Source organism: Amblyomma americanum, chromosome 2, assembly GCF_052857255.1.
Source record: "Amblyomma americanum isolate KBUSLIRL-KWMA chromosome 2, ASM5285725v1, whole genome shotgun sequence".
Lineage (NCBI taxonomy): Eukaryota > Metazoa > Arthropoda > Arachnida > Ixodida > Ixodidae > Amblyomma > Amblyomma americanum.
Genome location: NC_135498.1, coordinates 217,112,960 through 217,120,790, shown reverse-complemented (window position 1 = coordinate 217,120,790; position 7,831 = coordinate 217,112,960). Strand labels below are relative to the sequence as shown.

The 7,831-nt window shown below is 48.1% G+C and overlaps 1 pseudogene; it reads right to left on the bottom strand.

Annotated features, from left to right (window-relative positions):
- Positions 1 to 5,897: 5,897 nt before the first annotated feature.
- LOC144120366 (uncharacterized) lies at positions 5,898 to 6,867 on the bottom strand (annotated as a pseudogene).
- Between the last annotated feature and the right edge of the window lie 964 nt (positions 6,868 to 7,831).

Below are 7,831 nucleotides of genomic sequence, written 5' to 3'. Positions count from 1 at the left end.
AACGTGGATAGGCAGTTTGTCGCTGCGCACATAATCTGCTCTGCACACACAGCACCGCTTAGAGTGGCTAAAGATACCAAATGAATAAAAATAATTGTGTAGACTTACCGTAAGTGGACGAATAAGTTGAATTTCAATCAAAACGTAATCCACGAGAGAAAACGCCGCCGACGCCGACACACCGGCGCACACAGTTGTTTGCTGCCCGGATGGTATCCGCCGCCTCCAGGCAAAATGGGTAAAAAGTGAAACAGAAACCAATTTCACGGTCATGTCTATATTGGTTGCACTCTTGCCAAGTGTAGCTTGCTCTAGCATCCAAGAACACAAAGTGCCATTGGTTTAAAGCATAAATTCTTCACTCGCGCTTTAAAAACCTTATTACTTTCGCGAAAAACAAAACCGAAACCTTACTACTTTGTCCATGTGCGCCGCATCTCCCATCGAATAGCAGGTGGCGCCCTTTTCAAATAATTATAATGCTGCATAGCATAACGTCTTTTTGGCGTGTGCTCGTGTTTGGAAAACCGGTATGGACAACAGCGTGTTATCGCCTGCGATGCAGCAGGTGTACGGCGAAGAACGAAAATATACTGGGTTTCTGATTGTTGAGTCGCAGCACTTTTTCACGTCAATGCAAACTGCAAAGGCATAAATGGCATATCTTAATTCCGCAGAGAACCATGATCTTTGAGACTCTTCTAATCATATGTTTCTGAAAGATGGGCCCATCCTTGAATTCTCACCCCCGTTATTCCCCCTTATTTTACAGGAGGTTTTAAGGAGAAATAAATCTATAGTCACTGATGAAATTCTTCTTAATTTATGCCCGTTGGACTGTAACGATAGAACGATGTAATGGTATATTCTCGAGCGATTCCTTCAAGGGAGAGTGTGTTCGTTTGATGTAGTACAGTTTGCAGCACCCTTACTTCAGAAATGGGTGCCTTTCCTCGCTCTACCTGTCAGCATTAAAGATTATTGAATTATATTCTCGATATGCGTCGCGGTTTAAGGAAAATTAGCTCTTCAAAGCTTCTAAAAGCAATACACAGGAAGGTATTGCATTGCCGTTGGACAATATTTTTTTATCCCTGAAATAGCAAAAGAAGCGGAGGACTCTGACTATAGTTGCGGTTACCCGATGCAGTTTGGTTCGTGGGGGTCTAACGTCCCAAGCCAACTCAGGGAATGGGGGATGCCGTAGTGAAGGGCTTCGGAAATTTCGACCGCCTAGGGTTCTTTAACGTGGACTGACATCGCACACTGCACGGGCCTCAAGAATTTCGCCTCCATCGAAATTCGACCGCCGCGGCGGTCCAATGCAGTTCTACTCAGCATGCAGTGTGAAAAGAAATGGATATTTTATGGACTTAGTCGAAAGGCAGTGTATACATTGTTGGATAACATTAGGATTGTTATAAACAATAGATAATAGGTCTATAGACATTTGTCTATACACAGTCTTAAGATTGTCTATAGACGATAGGAAATTAAGGCGGTTAGAGATTTTGGTCTATAAACTGTCTATAGGTGATCTATAGACAAATGCCTGCTAAGCCGGTTATAGACTAGTCTATAGATGGTTTATAGATTGTCGATAGACAAATGGAAGCTATGGCGGTTATAGGCTTTAGTCTATAGATGGTCTATAGATTGTCTATGGACAAAAGTATATAAGGCAGGTATAGACTTTAGTTTATAGAAACTCTATTGACCGCCTATAGACAAAGGAAAATTGTTTATTATAGACTTTGGTCTATAGATGGTCTATAGACTTTCTATGCTCAAAAGGAAATGAGGCAGTTATAGACTTCAGTCTATAGATAATCTATTGACGGTCTATAAACAAAGAAAACAGAACAAATTAAGGCAGTTATAGACTTTAGTCTATAGATAGTCTATGGACCACCTATAGACGGAAGTAAATTAAGGCTGTTAAAGACTTTAGTCTATAGATAATCTATTGGCTGAACATATACAAAGGAAAATTGTCTGTTATGGACATTAGTCTATAGATGATCTATAGACAGTCTATGGGCAAAAAGAAATAAGGCGCTTATAGACTTTAGTCAATACATTATCTGTTGACCCTCTGTATACAAAGGAAAATTATGTCTGTTATACTTTAGTCTATAGATAGTCTATGGACCATCACTAGACAAAAGGAAATTAGGGTGGTTATAGACTTTAGTCTATATATTCTCTGTAGACTGTCTATTGAAAAAATCAGTCTAATGGGTGTCTATAGAGTCTATAAAAAGTCTATAGGCAGTCTATGGACCATTTTCATAAGGGCGGACGTTAAACATGCCTGTCTCGCGGCGGCATATTCACGGCGGCGTTTAGCCAGTCGTTCGGCGCGCTGTTCGTCTGTTTCCTGGGCGATTCGTTTCCTCTTCATCTCGTTGGTTGGTTTTTTTTTTAGGGAAAGGAAATGGCGCAGTATCTGTCTCAATTATCGTTGGACACCTGAACCGCGCCGTACGGGAAGGGATAAGGGAGGGATCGAAAGAAGAAAGGAAGAAGGAGGTACCGTAGTGGAGGGCTCCGGAATAATTTCGACCACCTGGGGGTCTTTAACGTGCACTGACATCGCACAGCACACGGGCGCCTTAGCGTTTTTCCTCCATAAAAACGCAGCCGCCGCGGTCGGGTTCGAACCCGGGAACTCCGGATCAGTAGTCGAGCGCCCTAACCACTGAGCCACCGCGGCGGGTCTTCATCTCGTTCCGTTGTCGATTCCAGGCCTCCTCCAGCTTATCAGAATTATCGCCGTCCATACTGTCCATAATTGTCGCCTCAACTCTGGTTGCGGCGCACGCCAGCTCTCCGTTTCAATCCTGTGATATCTTATCACGCATGCGACGCAGCTGTCGAAGCGAGCGGAGGCGAGCGCAACGACTAGGAACGCGGTGTCACGTCCTACCAAACGGCGGCGGCGGCGAGCGGCGCGGCGTGACGTCATGCCAGATAGTGCGGCGACCGCGCGAAGCACAGTAACCTTCCGCGGCGAGGCGCACGTTGTGACGTCACTTGAATCTATGGAGTACCGCCACGGCTAAATCGCGAGTTTGCGGCCAATAAAGCTTTCTCTTTAAAATCTTGGCGGGCACTGGCATTCCGCTGACCCGCGGGAGCCGAGTTTTCGAGTTGCTCGGGCGGGGCTGCCGCTGAGCTCGTAGACTTCCGCACGGGAACAGGAGGCCTCGTAGCGGACGCCTCCGAGCTTGTAGACTGCAGCGCGGGAACATGAGGCCTCGTAGCAGGCGCTTCCAGCACAGGGCCTGAAATTGAACTTGGCACCAAACGGAGGCTCACGGTGCCCTTGTTCGTCACTGTCAAATAACACGAACGTAAATTGTCTACATGCACGAAACTGTTCCCGGGTCCCACCCGCACATTGAACGTAACGGCCCTGCACCTTTTTTCAACGACCCAGGCAACCAGCTGGCCTCAACCGGACGAAGGTTTTGGACCAGAACCCTTTCGCCCTCTTCGAATGCCCTCCATGGCACTCTTTTTTCGTCGGCTTTGCCCTTAACTTTGGAGAAATGTTCTTCTATACGTCTCTCCAGGTCATGCTGTAGAAGAGTTAAGCGAATGAGGGGTCTCCACGAGAGGAACAGTTCAGCTGGCGTTTGCACCGTTGTTGTGGTAGGGGTGTTCCGGTACCTGAACAGGAACATGTCAATGCAGTGTTGTAGGGTCTCACTGATTCCCGTTGACCTTTCGTCAAGTACCTGTCGCAGAAGATCCGGCTTAACCGCCTGGACGCACCTCTCGGCCCGTTGTCCGTAACTACGTCGTCCGGAAGACCATACGATGCGAACACACTGCACAGCTTATCAATAGTCCTCTCTGTCGTTGTTTAATTCATCACGAACACTAATACCCATTTCGAGTGTGCATCCACCAACCCTAAAAGCCACTGGTTTTTTGTGAATGCGAAATCCAGGTAGATTCTTTGCCAACTGCGGCTAGGTCAACCCCAAGTTTGTGGTGGGGCCTTCGGCAAAGCATGCTGCGTCAACTTACAAGTACAGCAACCTTTAACAACACACTCAATGTCTTGGGTTAACTGAGGCCACCAGACGCCACGCGCGAGTATTTTCATACGCGTAACCCCGGGGTGACCTTCTTGCAAAAGTGCCAACAATTGTTTGTGCTAGCCGTGGGGAACAATCACACGATTTCCCCACGTAACGCACTGCTGGTCTACAGACAGTTCATGCCGACGAACAAAGATGGATGTGTAGAAAGGTGGATGTGTAGACTAGCCACCCATCGTGTACACCAACACTTCAGATACCACTCTATCCGTGCTCGTTTCCTTCCTAATCGCGTCCGCAGACAACGGAAGTTCATTGACAACTGAGAAGAAATGTACGTAATCTGGGACATCTTGATCACTCGCCAACGCCAAGCGCGAAAGCGCGTCAGCGTTTCCAACATCGCTGCCCTTACGATACACCCATTTGTACTCGTAGGCCGCTAGCAACAAAGCCCAGCGTTGCATGCGTGCTACTGACATTACTGGAACGAGCTTTCCGTGCGACAGAAGGCTACCTAATGGCTGGTGGCCTGAATAAATATTGAAACTACGCCCAAACGGGTAATTGTGAAACTTCTTCAACCCAAATACTACGGAGAGAGCCTCTTTTTCAATGGGAACATAACTTTGCTCTGCTTTGCTCAGCGCCCTAGACGCATATGCAATTGGCTTGTCCTCTCTACCAATCTTATGAAACAGAATGACGCCAACGCCATACGTGGGTGCGTCCCACACAATCCCTATCGCTGTGTTGGGGTCGTAGTATGTCAAAACCTTGTCTTTCGTTAGCCACGTTTTACTTTCCTCAAAACGCTTGCTCTGCCTCACGTGACCACGTAAAGTCTTTTCCTTGGTTTACAACGTCGTAAATGGCCTCAGCCTTGCGAACATGTTGACAACGAACCTTATACAAAAGTTAATCAAACCCAGGTAGGCTCGAAATTGTGCCTCATTCTTTCGTGCCGGCGCCTCCGTTATCGCCTTCACTTCTTCATCTGACGGGCGGATGCCCTTTTCGTCAAGAATGTTCCTCAAGTACAAGACCGACATCTGAAATAGCTTGCACTTATCTTTCTTCAATCGTATGCCTCTGTCCTGAAACCGTGACAGCACACTTTCCACTTTATCAAAACACTCATCAAATGTAGCCCCTCCTATCAGCACATCGTCCAGATAGCACGCTACACGATCAAGTCCCTTCAACGCGTCACGCGTCATACATGGCTGCCTGACAGATTGAAGGTGCGCTCCTAATGCCATAGGGTAAACGCGTGTACTTGAACAATCCAGGGTGTGTGTTGACCACGACTAGCGACTGCGTCTGCAGATGCAAGTTATACAGTAGACAAATCAAGCAGCGTAAAATATTTACACCCTGCAATTTTTACAAACAGATCCTCCATAACGGGAAGGGGATAGTGATCCGTTCTTAGGCATGGATTTAGCGTCACTTTGAAATCCGCACACACCCTGATCTGGTTGTTCGGTTTAGGCATTACCACTAGTGGCGTCGCCCACTCACTCTGCTTAACAGGTACTAACACTTCTGCCTTCACGAGATTCTGCAATTCTGAAAACACTGCTTCCCTAATCGCAAATGGCACCGGTCGCACTTTACAAAAAAACCGGTGTACTATACTCTTTCAGCACCAATTTAATGGCGCTGTTCTTGATCAGGCCTAGAGGCTCAAAAATATGGGCGTACTTTTCAAGCAACGCTGACACTTAGCCCAGGCGGAACCCCATGCACACTAGACCAGTCTAACTTAAGTGCCGCCAGCCAGTCACGTCCCAATAGCACAGTGTTGGTATTCTCGTTTGTCTTCACGACAATTTACGGCGGCTACTTGTGCTGACCGTTGTGCTCTACCGAAACGGTTAGCTTCCTCGTTACCGGCAGCAGTGTGCCTCCGTAAGTTTTCAGCTTTAGACTGCATGGCTCTTTGGGTAGGGTGAGCCAGTATTTCTTGTACAGTGCTTCTGGTACAACTGATACAGACGCCCTGGTGTCAATCTGCATGTGAACATTTTTCTGCTTAATCTTCAGAAAAATTTCGTAAGGTTTGGTGCGCCCTTCACATGAATAAATATTGTGCAGCACCAGTTCACCCGTATCGATGTCGTCAGCCATGGCGTTCACAGAGTCTCTATTTCTGTCCTTGCACATCCTCGCTAAGTGTACAACATGGTTACACAACCGACAACGATACTTCCGAAGTTTGCAGGTAGACGCTCCATGCGCTGAGCCGCATCGGAAACAGCCCAGCGATTTCGTCGCCCTTGCCCCACCGGGCATCATAGCAGTTTCTTCTCTATTATGCGGTGCACGTTGTCCGGCGTCTCGCTTTTGGTGAAGAACGCTGACAATCCCTTGCTCCACGTTGGGATGAAAATCCTGGCTCTCCTTGCGGGCCAACTCGATATTCCTCACGATATCGCAGGCAGTTTTAAACGTTACCTTGCTCTCCTTCGGCAAATCCGCTTGCATTTCTTTGTCACAGAGCCCGGTCACGAAGAGCCTCGTCCAGAAACGTTCCAGTCGCAGGACGCCGCCAACCGCTTCAACTCTATCGCGAACGCTGCCACTGTATCGCATTATTGATGGAAACTCCGGTTAAATTGGAACCGCTCTACATTTACAGAGGATTTTGATACATACTGCTCTCGCAGGGTATGCACCAGCTTTGCGTATGTCTTGCTTTACGGCTTCTCACCTTAGAAGCCTTAAAGAAGTGCTCGAATATCTCCACCTAAGACTCGAAATCTTCGTCGCTGTCCTCGATGAACTGATCGAACCTTCCACTCATCGCCATCCTGCCAGTCTCCTCGGAGCACGCTCCGAGACCGCTGCTAGTGGCTTTTTGCAACCCGACGGGATAGTGATTTCGTCCTCGTCGCCAGTATGTTATAGCCGAAAGCGATGAGGCAGAGAAACGTAGATGCTTTATTGGCACGCCAGTGCCTGGCAGAGAATGCACTATGCCGGCGGAACGCAGCGCTTATATAGCACTGAGAGACGCACTATCAATGTGACGTCACACGCGTTTCGCACGACACCACAGTATCTTTTTATTTTCGCTGGAATTGCGGTATAGGAATACGGTGCCGCAATACGTTGAGTACTCGAAAAGGGGGGGGGGGGGGCGTATTCCGATTGCAGGCGTTGGTGAGTGGCGACACCATGGTTTCTCGATCATCCGCAGGGACATCCCCGCAGGGGGATGATAGTGAACAGTGTATCACCACGGACCCGAGCACCCGCGCCTAGCTGTGCTTGGCATCGCCGTGTTTTGGGAAAAGGGGATCCTGGTGGCTGAGCCGATGCTGAGCGTTTGGACCTTTAAGGCTCCTCTGCGCAGGATCCTCACTCCACTTTGGCCTCAGCTTCCTTTATACGGCGCCTCTGGCCTGACACGACCGGGGAAATCGGCAGTCCCCTTTTCCTATCCTCCCGTTCATCTTTCACTTTCCTGTCTTCTTTCTCACAACTCGCCTGTATTCTCCACTCTTAATTACTTTTCCTTATTCCTGGCGGCGAGGGTTAACCCTATGTGAATAACTACCCTCAGTTACTTCAGATTGGGTTATAGCGGCGGCGTACAGCTGGCGTGAGCAGGACTTGCTTCCAAGTTCCTGTCCCGTCTCCTTATTGGGCTCCATGGTTGGCGGCTGGCCCCGCGGCCGAAAAACAGACGCAATTTATGGCTCTTCTCCATCACAAAATGAACACCATCCTAAAAAAAGCACACTGATGTGACATCACAATTTCTGAACAAA